The sequence below is a fragment of the Ovis canadensis genome, chromosome 6 (assembly GCF_042477335.2).
Source record: "Ovis canadensis isolate MfBH-ARS-UI-01 breed Bighorn chromosome 6, ARS-UI_OviCan_v2, whole genome shotgun sequence".
NCBI classification, from domain to species: domain Eukaryota; kingdom Metazoa; phylum Chordata; class Mammalia; order Artiodactyla; family Bovidae; genus Ovis; species Ovis canadensis.
In genome coordinates, this window is record NC_091250.1 from 52,024,195 (window position 1) to 52,038,915 (window position 14,721).

General features: G+C 39.5%; 1 protein-coding gene across 4 annotated transcripts in view; it reads left to right on the forward strand.

Moving 5' to 3' along the window:
• The window catches only part of FAM13A (family with sequence similarity 13 member A), a 337,328-nt gene that overhangs the window by 666 nt on the left and 321,941 nt on the right, over positions 1 to 14,721 (forward strand). The gene's annotated exons all lie outside the window — the stretch shown is intronic.

Here is a 14,721-nt window from a genome sequence, read left to right on the forward strand (position 1 = left end):
CACTCTCTCTGCTTCTAGGTAGTAGTAAGGGAATTGCAATTTAACAAAGACTCCCTTGGTTGGTTTGAATCCGAGATACACTTCGTTTCTATTTGGGCGTTTTAAATGGATCAGTTGCGGGCACCTGTGCCGTTATAACCGCTGCGAGGGACCGTGCCTTGCCGGACTCGCTTCCCCGCAGGGCCGGTAGCCTTCCCTAGAGAAGTGAGCAGCTACACAGTGCTGCAGCACCTGTTTACCGAGAGCACGCCTGTAGTCTGTCCTTTATTACTCTATGTTTGTACAATTTGAAAAAAATGCAAGAGTCTTTTAGTTAAGCCTCTCGAATTTCTGAACATAAATGTCTAATCTTTTTCGTTAACATAAAGTAGCATAGTAATTAGTCATTTATTTGCAAAGGCCACTTTGTTGCCAGAATATTTCAAAAGGGATCTGACCTGAGCGGTCTTACTGCGGAGGTGATTTTAAGGCTTCTAACTATCTGACTTCCTCGCCCAAACTGCTCATTTTCCTTCCTCAAAATCACAGCTTTGCCCCATCTGACATGTTGGAGAATCTTTGATCTCCTAGTTATACTGAAGTTGTAAGTGGTTTTTGACAAATGTCTGCTTTTCCTCCCCCTCCTAAAATGAAACATCGTGCTAGTTTAGTATCATTTTAAAAAGTTAGCCTCTTTTCTGTGATAGTTGTGGTGGAGGTGTTTTAATCACTAAGTCGTGTCCGACTCTTGCGACCCCATGGACTAGACTGTAGCCTTGCCAGGTTTCTCTGTCCATGGGATCCCCCAGGGAAGAGTGCTGGAGTGGGTTGTCATTCCCTTCTCCAGTGATAGTTATAAGAAGAGTTTCCGAAAACAGGTGTATCTGAGGTATGAAACGTTATTCATTCCTCAGAAGGAAAGGGAGCTGACATTACATGTAGCCAGAAGTTAGCCTGGTTTTTCCCCCTCACAGCCTACTGGTCCCATAATATTCAAATAAAATGAACTCTGCCTTTTACCTCTATCCCCCTCTATCTCTGGGGTTTCATCTCCTTCCAGACACCTCTCCGATCTTCTCTGTTTCTGCTGAATTCTCCAGCTTGCTGGTTTCTTATCTCTCATAACTGTTCCCTTTTCATCACCTTGTGTAAGTTCAAACTTGGAACATAGCCCACATTTCTTGTTTTCCTCAAAACACTACTTCATAGGAGACCCTTGTCTGCCCAAGACAGCTTTAGACAAGATTTTTTTCATCCAAAAGACTTGTTCCTTTTTGTTGGGGGGAAGGGCCACTAATTGCAGCAGATACATCAATACATTAGCTATAAGAGTAGGGAGACCTTAAAATAGAAAGCATGCTAGCCTTGTTTTATTAAGCGACTGGCTGGCCACAGGGACCTTCTTACTGCCACTTCTTTCCATTGGGTGTCACAGCCTTGCTCTGTCTTGCTGTGTCGTCCTTCCCTTTTCTCTCCAGCGTTTCTCTGCCTCAGGGTCCCTTCTGTCCTTCGCTCTCAGCCACCTGTGAAATCAGTTCTTCATTACACAGAGCAATTTTATATTCTGTATCTGTTTTCCAGTTGTCCCTTACTCTAATCAAAAGACACGTCACTCCTTGTGGAATTTTGCCACCAGTATTTCTTCCTTCTGCATATATGCAGTCTCTCCTAAATCCTTCTGATAGTACTTCTAATAGTAAAGTTTGTGTTACCTCTGTTTTATGTACAAGGATGCAAAGCCTAAAGAAATATATGAATGTATCAAATGTAGGTTGTTGAATGGAGGTTAATCTGACTTTGAAGTGTGTTCTGCCCACAGTATCACAATTGAAGTATTAACTCAAACACATGAAAAGAGGAAAGTATACTGGTGGGTTGTTGTTTTTTTTTTTGAAAAATTAAAGTCTCAGTTTATTAAAATGAAACTTTTGACAATAACCTACCAAAAAGGCATTCTTGCTTGAGAGTGCCTAAGTGTGCAACTGAGTTCATCAGACACAGCATTTGGTTTATGGAATGTGGCTTTTCTTAAAACTACTCCAAGTTACCTGAAAGTGGCTTATGTTTCTGACCATTTACAAGCCCTAAATTTATTCTTTATGCATAATAGTATTGCAGTGGAATAGGAAACCTCTAGAGTAAATTCTTGATTTTATAGAAACTGCATTTTAGGTTTCCATTTAGTTCATCACTAACCTTGTGCACTTGGAAGTTTTTGTTTGATACCTGAAATTAACTACTCCAGTAAGCTTAGGATGAGGACATGTTAACATCCTTCCATGTGTATTAAACTGATTTAATATCAAGTAGTATTTCTCTGTTAATTGAAAATTTTACTGCCAATGGGAAATCTGTCACTTAAAGAAAAAATGTACTGTTACCTATTTTAAGGGACATAAAATATTAAGGGGAATTTTCAGCTAAAAAATAATTTAGGGGTATGTTTTAGTGCTAACAAGCTGTGAAACAAGCTCAAGCTGGGAGTCAGGTAGAGCCTATTATAGGATTTGGGTAAGATGATTTTTAGAGACGTTTAAAGAAAGCGAAGGATCTGTTCTTGGTTGGGTGCTGTGAGAAAGCAGAGGCAATTTGGCTATTAGACATCTTCATTTTTACCCCAAAAGCCAGAGGAACAGGCTAGAGTCGTTCATTGAAGAAGCAGTCATCAATAAAATGAAAGTTTGTACTTTGAAGTCTCTTTTAGCTATAAAGTTATTTTACTGTATATTTTAGACAAAAGCTTAAATTATTCATTTTGATTATAAACGTTTTCTTTTAAATAGTTAAAGGTGGGAACACTTTCCCACTTAAATTTCTTGACACAGTGTGAGGTCAGATTGCTCATCGGAAAGTCCTTTTCCTTAAAAAAAAGAAAAGGTTATGATCTTGAAAGGTGACTTATACTCTTGTGTTGTATAGATGCTCAGTAGGCTTTTGTGGCTTCCCTTGTGACTCAGCTGGTAAAGAATCTACCTGCAATGCGGGAGACCTGGGTTCAATCCCTGGGTTGGACAGATCATCTGGAGAAGGGAAAGGCTACCCACTCCAGTATTCTGGCCTAGAGAATTCCATAGACTATATAGGCATGGGTTCACAAAGAGTCGGACATGACTGAGCGACTTCCACTTTCAAGGGGCTTTTAATCTTAATTTTGTTTTCCATGTTTTTTTGTTGGCTGGTGGTAGATTTTCAGCTGATAGGCAGTATAGACACCGATACGGGAATGATTTCCTGGGAGGGTAGAAAAGATTTAATAGGGTCAGAAGAGGGAAGATTGCTGGTGGAAATGTTAAAAGTTAGGAAAGCAGGTGGATATCAATTGAAGAACCAGTGAATTGCTGATTGATGTAAACAATGTGGGTGGGGAATTTGAGTGAAATTACATACTGCCCACCTTATGTTTCCAAACTTGCCCAGTGTCCAGCTGTTTGTAAAGGAGCCCACAGTTCTGTCACGTGGATCAAAATCAGGTTTACTGAGAGCGTCTGGTGCCTCCCTCTCCCTCTCCATGGCAAATGAAGCTTCATGGTTTCAGGCTCCTCATTCTCCTTCTTTAGCCTACGTAGTCTTCTCCTCCTTCTGTTAATCTGTACATCTTTCAAGTTCTAGTTTGTCCCCAAAGCTGAGTTTTTCAAGGTTCCTCAGACCTTATGGATGAGAATCACCTGGTGTGTGACTTATAAATTCTGGCGCCCACTCCAAGGATGAAGCTCAGGAATCCTTATGTTCAGTGAGCATCACAAGTGTTTGTAATAGGCTAACGATTGAAAGCCTTATACATTGACAACGACTGTGAATGAGATTCCTCTCTCAAAACATTCTTTTGGGAGAGTTTTTCTTTTCTCTTCCCCTCCTACCTTCTTAAATTATATGCAATATATGAAGGAAAATATAAAATGCAGAAAAACAAAAAGGGAAACAGTCATACCAATATTCAGAAATAACCACACTTAATATTGTGGTGTGTATCCGCCCTCTTTTATCAGTGTGATTATTATATATGTAATGTGTGTGTGTGCATATTTCAGCAAGAATTTCAGTAAATTATATACATGTGTTTATTAACACATTATAAATATTTTAGATATGTTGATTCTAATCAACCAAATACCGTCAGAAACATATCTTTGCCCATTTGGGCTTACTACTGAACAGAGAGTCTCAGAAAAGAGGGACTCAGGTAGAGCTTATTATAGGATTTGGGTAAGGTGATTTTTAGAGAGGTTTAAAGGAATTGAAGGGTTTGTTTTTGGACGGGTGCTGTTAGAAAGCAGAGGCCATTTGGCTATTAGGCATCTTAATTTTTACTCTAGAAGCCAGAGGAACTGGCGAGAGTCCTTGGAGAAGAAGCGCTAGTCACTCTTGCTAACCTGGAGAGGAGGGTGTTTGGTCGTTTTTGTGGTCGCATAGCTTTCCCCTTCTTTCCTGGTAAGATTTTCCATTCAGGCAGAGTTAAAGAGTGATCTTGTTTTTGTCTTGTTTGATTGCAGTCATGGAGAATCCTTCTCTCATGTCTATGAAATTAATTACATTCCTCAAGGTAACACCATACTTACCTTGTTCAAAGCTTTCAACACATACTTGAAGGCTCCAAGATTCGAAAAAGTTTAACTAATAATTATTAATTCGTTCAACCTTGAAGCTATCCCTAACACAACTGGGTAGTCATTGCAGTTCCACCTCATGAGACTCCCTGATGCTTGAAGATGATGGTTATTAACACCTCGTGATGGTGTTCCTGAAACTCAGTTTTGATCAATTCTAGAAGTTTTTATCACCCAAGAAGGATGCCCCCTTTCCCTCCATCCCTCTGTCCTCTTCCTCAGCCCTTAGCAACCACTCGTCTTTATGGATTTGCCTATTCTAGGTATTTCATATAAATGGAATCATACAGTATGTGTCCTTTGTGACTGGCTTCTTTTCCTTTAACCAAATGTTTGCAAGTTTAATCCTGTTGTAGAGTGCATCACTACATCAGCTTATTACTAATTGTTATGTGGATACACTATGTTGCACCTCTCTATCGGTTGACGGGCATTTAGCTTGTTTCCACTGTTGGACTATTATGAATAATGCTGTTGTGAACATCCAAGTATAAGTTTTTGTGTGCACAAATGTATTCATTTCTCTGAGGTGTACCACAGACTGGAGCTGCTAGTTCATGTGGTAACTTTATGTATAACCCTTTGAGGAGCTATTTTCTAAAGCAATTCACCATCTTATAGTATGTGAGGACTCAATCTTATTCAGACTGCTATAACAAAATACCACAGATCAGGGAGCTTATATACAACAGAAAGTTATTTCTCACAGTTGTGGAGGCTGAGAGGTCTCGAACCATGGTGCCAGCAGATTTGGTCTGATGGCTGGTTAGGACCGACTTCCTGGCTGACAGACGCCTTCTTGTCATGTCACCACTTGGTAGAAGGGGTGGGGAATCTCTGTGGGTCTCTTCTATTACAACCTATTAGTGAAAGCCCCACCCTCACAACCTAAGCACACCCTGAAGGTCTTGCCACCTCAGGCTGTCACGTTGGGCATTAGGATTTCAGCGTAGGAATTATGAAGGGACGTGGACCATCACACCACAGCAGGCTCCAGTGTCTCCACGCCTTCACCAACACTTGGTACTGTCTTTTCTGTTCTCAGCATCCCAGCAGATGTAAAGTGGTATCCAGTTGTGGAATTGCCTTGTATTTCCCTTATGGCTCATTGGAGCATCACTTGATGAGCTTATTTACCAATTTGTATCTTTTTTTTTGCAGTGCCATCTATTCAGATCCTTAGTTCAGTTTTTTATTAAATCATAATAGAGTTACAATAATAAGTTTAAAGTGTTACAAGTTACTGTTCTTCCACTGGCTTTCCTGGTTGTCCTTAGTCGCTCAGTCGTGTCTGACTCTCTGTGAGTCCATGGACTGTAGCCCTCCAGGCTCCTCTGTCCATGGGATTCCTCAGGCAAGAATACTGGAGTGGGTTGCCATGCCCTTCTCCAGGGGATCTTCCCAACCCAGGAATTGAACCCAGCTTTCCAGCTTTGCAGGTGGATTCTTTACCATCTGAGCCCCCAGGGAAGCCCATGAATACTGGAGTGGGTAACCTATCCCTTCTCCAGGGGATCTTCCTGACCTAAGAATCGAACCTGGATCTCCTGCATTGCAGGTGGATTCTTTACTAGCTGAGCTACCAAGGAAGCCTGGCTTTCCTAGAGGGGAGAATTAAAACACTTGCTGAGGAACATCTCTATATATAGCCCAACTGATGTGGACAGTATTTCACATGATATGCAGTCACTTAAGGATTCTTGTGATAAATTCTGGCCATCTAGTCAGAAGAAAAAATTATGACTTCTGGAAGAAATTAGGCATCCTTTTATCTGACACAAGAACTAGGTGTGTCCATTTCAGCATTGACTTAAACAAATCTGTGAGCTTTGGTTTGTGCTAAATTGCCATGGCTAACGCCTTTTGAATTTCATGTATTTTTCTTTCTCTTATTCATTCATTGTGTTCTTTTTAGCTTTGTTTTAGTGGTAACTCTTTCTGTATTACAGTTATCTCAAACATTGTTTTAGAAGTATGTAAACAATAAAATTAAGAGATCAGACAGGCAGTACATCTTAGTGGTAAACCTTATGTATTCTCGAAACAGTCTCTGGTTTGCCCCCTACCAGTCCTGGAATCTCCAGCTGGTTATGTATAGGTTCTTTCACGTATGCAAAATAAGACTAAAAATCATACTGCCTTTGGTTTTTTTGTAAGCATGAACTGAAATAGAAATTGCTTTGCAAAGTATCACACTCTGCACTAAGCACTAAGTATCAATACTAGCTGTGATTTTATTATTTCTTAAATCTTTTGACTAAAAGGAAATAGTTGCACTCTTTTAACTTCTTAAGAGACTTTGAAAGAAACTAAAAGACAGCAACAGTGCAAAAGGCCAAATTAATTTGTACACATAGAATGATATTGTAAAATACTTGCAAGAGTGCATTGTATCTCTATGATTGTCATTATAAGGGGATTCACAAAACTACTATTCATGAAAATTCTCATTTCATGAATCTAAACAGTTGTTCATTTTCTTTCTTTGATTTAATCCTATTGAATAAATCACAGCATGTACTACGTTTTGGGCAGATTTTTAGCCTGATTTTAGTTATCTGAAGGGTGTGGTAAACATATATTAATAAAATGTGGGTATGGTGCAATTGACAGTCTTCAAAGAGTCATCCTTTTGGAGATATGTTTGAAATATACTTTATTATTATCTTTTTCTCCTTTGTGAAATAGTGGCAGAGTCTAACTCTGCCCTTCCTATTAATATTTATTTTATCTCTCAACTTAAACCCTGACACTAACATTCTGAAAGGTGTTGATAGGTGATAATTATCTCTTTTCCTTGGCTTTTCATATTTTTCCTTTTTTGCTTTGTTTCATATGGGTGTGTATTCACATATATCAATTTATATATATATGTGTGTGTGTGTATATGTATATATTTTTCCCTACCCTTTTCTTTATAATGATGCTTGTAGATCTCACAAATTTCTGTTTCCCCCTTTTTCTTTATCTTCTACATTGTGTTCTTTTCCTTTGGGGATGTAATAGTGAAACTAGCTAACAATTTGGAAAGCCCCTGTCAACAGTGTGCTGAATTGATGTGTAATTATATGATTGCTTCTTTTAGAAAAAATTTATGGATTTATTAAATCTATCATTGTAATGCTGACTGGACTTTTAAAATTTCTCACTTCAATTGGTAGTTTGTTTCCAGTCATGTTGAAAAGAAACAGGCTGATAAATTTAACAATAATCTCTGTTACCGTAACACAGGAATTATTTTGCACTGACCTTGTTCTGAAGTTGTTGGAATTTTTTTTTTGCAACCAGTAGACAACTTTAATTTATTTTTGCTACAGTCCCTGAAGAGCAAGTTTTTAGGTAGTTTTTTCTGACGTACCTTTCATATGCAGTATTGAGACTTCAACCTACCAAGTTTCCTCCCTCCCTCCCTTCCTTACACTTTTTATCTCTTTACTTTTGAGTAGAAGGATTCCCTTTTGCATATTTTGAGAGTCTTTGCACATGACTATGAAATTGATTTTTCTCAGTTCAGTGGCTCAGTAGTGTTCAACTCTTGCAACTCCATGGACTGCAGCACACCAGGCTCCCCTGTCCATCACCAACTCCCAGAGCTTACTCAAACTCACATCCATCGAGGTGGTGATGCCATCCAACCATCTCATCCTCTGTCATTCCCTTCTCCTCCCGCCTTCAATCCCTCCCAGCATCAGGGTCTTTTCCAGTGAGTCAGTTCTTCACATCAGGTGCCAAAGTTTCAGAGTTTCAGCTTCAGCATCAGTCCTTCCAGTGAATATGCAGGACTGATCTCCTTTAGGATTGACTGGTTGGATCTCCTTGCACTCCAAGGGACTCTCAAGAGTCTTCTCCAACGCCACAGTTCAAAAGCATCAATTCTTCAGTGCTCAGCTTTCTTTATAGTCCAACTCTCACATCCATACATGACTACTGGAAAAACCATGGCTTTGACTAGATGGATCTTTGTTGGCAAAGTAATGTCTCTGCTTTTTAATATGCTGTCTAGGTTGGTCATAGCTTTTTTCCAAGGAGCAAGTGTCTTTTAATTTCAAGGCTGCAGTCACCATCTGCAGTGATTTATCTCACCACTGACAGAATGTGGTCCACTGGAGAAGGGAATGGCAAGCCACTTCAGTATTCTTGCCTTGAGAACCCCATGAACAGTAGGAAAAGGCAAAATGATAGGATACCAAAAGAGGAACTCCCCAGGTCATTAGGTGCCCAATATGCTACTGGAGATCAGTGGAGAAATAACTCCAGAAAGAATGAAGGGATGGAGCCAAAGCAAAAACAACACCCAGCTGTGGATGTGACTGGTGATAGAAGCAAGATCCGATGCTGTAAAGAGCAATGTTGCATAGGAACCTGGAATGTCAGGTCCATGAATCAAGGCAAATTGGAAGTGGTCAAACAAGAGATGGCAAGGGTGAATGTCGACATTCTAGGAATCAGCGAACTAAAATGGACTGGAAAGGGTGAATTTAACTCAGATGACCATTACGTCTACTACTGCGGGCAGGAATCCCTCAGAAGAAATGGAGTAGCCATCATGGTCAACAAAAGAGTCCGAAATGCAGTACTTGGATGCAGTCTCAAAAATGACAATGATCTCTGTTCGTCTCCAAGGCAAACCATTCAATATCACAGTAATCCAAGTCTATGCCCCAACCAGTAATGCTGAAGAAACTGAAGTTGAACGGTTTTATGAAGACCTACAAGATCTTTTAGAACTAACACCCAAAAAAGGTGTCCTTTTCATTATAGGGGACTGGAATGCAAAAGTAGGAACTCAAGAAACACCTGGAGTAACAGGCAAATTTGTCCTTGGAATGCAGAACGAAGCAGGGCAAAGACTAATAGAGTTTTGCCAAGAAAATGCACTGGTCATAGCAAACACCCTCTTCCAACAACACAAGAGAAGACTCTACACGTGGACATCACCAGATGGTCAACACCGAAATCAGCTTGATTATATTCTTTGCAGCCAAAGATGGAGAAGCTCTTTATAGTCAACAAAAACAAGACCAGGAGCTGACTGTGGCTCAGATCATGAACTCCTTATTGCCAAATTCAGACTTTAAATTGAAGAAAGCAGGGAAAACCGCTAGACCATTCAGGTATGACCTAAATCAAATCCCTTATGATTATACAGTGGAAGTGAGAAATAGATTTAAGGATTTAGATCTATTAAAATCTGATTCCTAGAATGTCTAGATCTGATAGATAGAGTGCCTGATGAACTATGGAATGAGGTTTAGGACATTGTACAGGAGACAGGGATCAAGACCATCCCCATGGAAAAGAAATGCAAAAACGCAAAATGGCTGTCTGGGGAGGCCTTACAAATAGCTGTGAAAAGAAGAGAGGCGAAAAGCAAAGGAGAAAAGGAAAGATATAAGCATCTGAATGCAGAGTTCCAAAGAATAGCAAGAAGAGATAAGAAAGCCTTCTTCAGCAATCAGTGCAAAGAAATGGAGGAAAAGAACAGAATGGGAAAGACTAGAGATCTCTTCAAGAAAATCAGAGCTACCAAGGGAACATTTCATGCAAAGATGGGCTCGATAAAGGACAGAAATGGTCTGGACCTAACAGAAGCAGAAGATATTAAGAAGAGGTGGCAAGAATACATGGAAGAACTGTACAAAAAAGATCTTCATGACCAAGATAATCATGATGATGTGATCACTAATCTAGAGCCAGACATCTTGGAATGTGAAGTCAAGTGGGCCTTAGAAAGCATCACTATGAACAAAGCTAGTGGAGGTGATGGAATTCCAGTTGAGCTATTTCAAATCCTGAAAGATGATGCTGTGAAAGTGCTGCACTCAATATGCCAGCAAGTTTGGAAAACTCAGCAGTGGCCACAGGACTGGAAAAGGTCAGTTTTCATTCCAATCCCAAAGAAAGGCAATGCCAAAGAATGCTCAAACTACGCACAATTGCCCTCATCTCACATGCTAGTAAAGTAATGCTCAAAATTCTCCAAGCCAGACTTCAGCAATACATGAACTGTGAACTCCCTGATGTTCAAGCTGGTTTTAGAAAAGGCAGAGGAACCAGAGATCACATTGCCAACATCTGCTGGATCATGGAAAAAGCAAGAGTTCCAGAAAAACATCTATTTCTGCTATAGTGACTATGCCAAAGCATTTGACTGTGTGGATCACAATAAACTGTGGAAAATTCCAAAAGAGAGAGGAATACCAGACCACCTAACCTGCCTCTTGAGAAATCTGTATGGAGGTCAGGAAGCAACAGTTAGAACTGGACATGGAACAACAGACTGGTTCCAAATAGGAAAAGCAGTACGTCAAGGCTGTATGTTGTCACCCTGCTTATTTAACTTATATGCAGAGTACATCATGAGAAACGCTGGACTGGAAGAAACACAAGCTGGAATCAAGATTGCTGGGAGAAATATCAATAACCTCAGATATACAGATGACACCACCCTTATGACAGAATGTGAAGAGGAGCTAAAAAGCCTCTTGATGAAAGTGAAAGAGGAGAGTGAAAAAGTTGGCTTAAAACTCAACATTCAGAAAACCAAGATCATGGCATCTGGTCCCATCACTTCATGGGAAATAGATGAGGAAACAGTAGAAACAGTGTCAGACTTTATTTTGGGGGGGCTCCAAAATCACTGCAGATGGTGACTACAGCCATGAAATTAAAAGATGCTTACTCCTTGGGAGAAAAGTTATGACCAACCTAGATAGTATATTCAAAAGCAGGGGCATTACTTTTCCGACAAAGTTCCCTCTAGTCAAGGCTATGGTTTTTCCTGTGGTCATGTATGGATGTGAGAGTTTGACTGTGAAGAAGGCTGAGTGACGAAGAATTGATGCTTTTGAAGTGTGGTGTTGGAGAAGACTCTTGAGGGTCCCTTGGACTGCAAGGAGATCCAACTAGTCCATTCTGAAGGAGATCAACCCTGGGATTTCTTTGGAAGGAATGATGCTAAAGCTGAAGCTCCAGTACTTTGGCCACCTCATGCAAAGAATTGACTCATTGGAAAAGACTCTGATGCTGGGAGAAATTGGGGGCAGGAGGAGAAGGGAACGACCCAGGATGAGATGGCTTGATGGCATCACGGACTCGATAGACGTGAGTCTGGGTGAACTCCGGGAGATGGTGATGGCAGTGAGGCCTGGCGTGCTGCGATTCATGGGGTCGCAAAGAGTCAGACACGACTGAGCGACTGAACTGAACTGACAGCAGTTAATTGCTTGACCACTAGGCATTTTGTGCTCAGTCACTAAATTGTATCCAACTCTTTGTGACCCCATGGACGATAGCCCATGTGTCCATGAGATTCTCCAGGCAAGAATACTGGAGTGGGTTGCCATTTCCTCTTCCAGGGGATCTTCCCAACCCAGGGACTGAACCCACATCTCTTAAGTCTTCTACATTGGCAGGTGGATTTTTTTTTTTTTAATCACTAGTGCCACCTGGGAAGTCCACTAGGCATTTTACCACATTCCAGTGAAGGGAAACACACATTGTTATATATAAAGTGGGGATTTAATAGCAATTCATATCTGTAAATAGTGATTAAACTTTTGTTGTGGTTATTTTAGTCACTAAGTTGTGTCTCACTCTCCTGCGTCCCCATGGACTGTAACCCGCCAGGCTCCTCTGTCCATGGGATTTCCCAGGCAAAAATATTGGAGCAGATTGCCATTTTCTTCTCCAGAGGATCTTCTCAACCCAGGAGTCAAACCAGCGTCTCCTGCATTGCCAGACAGATTCTTTACCTCTAAGCCACCCAGGAAGCCAAAACAAACAAATAGAGCTATAGTATTGTGAGATATTCCTACTGAACAGTTACCTGCCACATGAATGTACAATAATCTTATAGTAATGCTCTTTCCGTCTTTCCTAACAGTCCATAATAGTCTAGCATATTCATGCATTTTAATGCTTTATAATTATAAATTATATCCATAAAAAGTCCACTGTTTGCAATAATGTTTTCTTAGCAATTACCTTGTTGTTAAATAAATAAGTGACATTTTGAGCTTCAATTCTGTTTGTACATCTTTCCAGCAGTGGTTGGGCAAGTAATTTGATTTCTGAGTTTCAAATATGTTTTCATTATAAAATGGGAATGATGGCATTTGCATCCTATGTTTTTTTATGTTGGTTGAATGAGATAATACAGGTAAATATGCTTAGTAATTTTTTAAAATCTCTTTTGCTTTAGTATTTCTCAGTTGGAATATTGGTTTACTGTTTATTCCTTGTAATTGGCAATGATATTCATAATGCACCTTTACTCTTAGTCTTGTCACAACTGGAAATCAGATGTGTTCTAAAAAGGGATTTTCTGTTTGTAATTTGTTGCATTTGTGAGAACGCTAATCTCGGAGAAGCCTGGGTTTGAAACGTAGATTTGTCCATTGCTGGCTGTGTAAGTCTGAACCTTCGTTGATCTTCAGTCTCTCATTTGGTAAACATGCATATTACCTATATTGTGGAATTGTTGCAGTAACCAAATAAGAACATATGTGAAAGACTTTGGCAATAAACAGACATTAGTGATTGTTTCGGAGAAGGCAATGGCTCCCCACTCCAGTACTGTTGCCTGGAAAATCCCGTGGACGGAGGAGCCTGGTGGGCTGCAGTCCATGGGGTCGCTGAGTCAGACATGACTGAAGCGACTTAGCTGGAGCAGCAGCAGTGATTGTTTCCTATACCCCCTCACAAGTTAAAACAACCTTTAATTCTAGTTCTGGGAGTTATTATTCAGTTAATATTTTCTTGTTAGCGCATCATTTATTTTTTTACTTTTCTGGATTTTTAAAAATATTTATTTATACCATGTTTATTATAGTCTCACAATGAGTTAGGTACTGTGCTGGCCACAGGTCATATATTTTAAAACATTTTTAATAAAAAAAAATGTTTAGGTAACTAAATTCTTATTTTTTAAAAAGTCAGAAGTTACTGCTTTAAGGATTTTAACTTAAGGGTTAAGATTTGAAAAATTCAGTGGAATCTTCCTGATTGAGGTTGAAAATGAGGAACTCAGATATTAAAGACCACAAGCATATTTTCCACAAGCACTGTAGTCCTTGTTTCTTCTGTTAGAGATTTTATATGCTTGCAGATATAATTATAGAACATAATTTTATGTTCTAATTTTTTATAAAAACATAAGTATAATTTTTCCAGTGGTCATGAGATATAAACGATGTAAACATTGTGTAAGTTTAAAGTACACAGCTTGATGACTTGATATAGGGGTATATTGTCGAATGGTCACCACAGTACATTGAATTATCATCACCTCACATAGTTGCATTTTTTTTCTTGTGATGAGAACTTTTAAGATCTACTCTCTAGAAAATTTCAAATATACAAGAATATTACAACTAAAGTTGCCATGCTATATATTACATCCCCAGGACTTACTTTTCTCACAACTGGAAGTTTGCACCTTTTAACTACCTGTTTACTTCATCACATATTTATTATTCTTGACTCTTTTTCCTCCTTCAGATCTCCAAACTTTTTCTCTAAAATCCCTTAGAAGCTGTATTCATGTTCACACTTTTCAGTTCTTTGTCTGATGACTCTCATGTAATCCCTGTTTCTTTTAACTTTTAAATGATCCCAGAGTGCTTGCAGGGGCAACCCAAGATTTCGCTACACATTTAATACATTAATTGTGCAAATATTTATGTTATGAAACTTAACAGGGAATTGAATAAGATAGTGCCCTATCCCTCAAGGAATTCTCAATCTGGAAAAATATGTTTGCAAACAAGAGCAATGTCATGTGTAAATGTTATACTAGTGGTTGAAATCAGACATGGGTCCACCAAAGGGATAACTTTCATCAGGAATGCTAATGACACTGGTGCCAGGCATTGAAGTGTGTGTGTTACTTCCCCAAGTGGAAAGAGGGGACAAGGACGTTCTGGTGAACAAAGGTTCTGAAGTAGGAAAATATAAGCCTTACTTAATTCCTGGGCAACAATGTATTCATTTCCTATTGCTGCTGTGACAAACTACCACCAATTTAGTGACTTAACATAATTTTATTTACTGTTCAAAAGGTCCGAGGTCTGCAGTCAGTTTCACTGGGTTAAAATCAAGGTCATTCCTGTCCCTCTAGAGGCCACCTTCCTTCCTT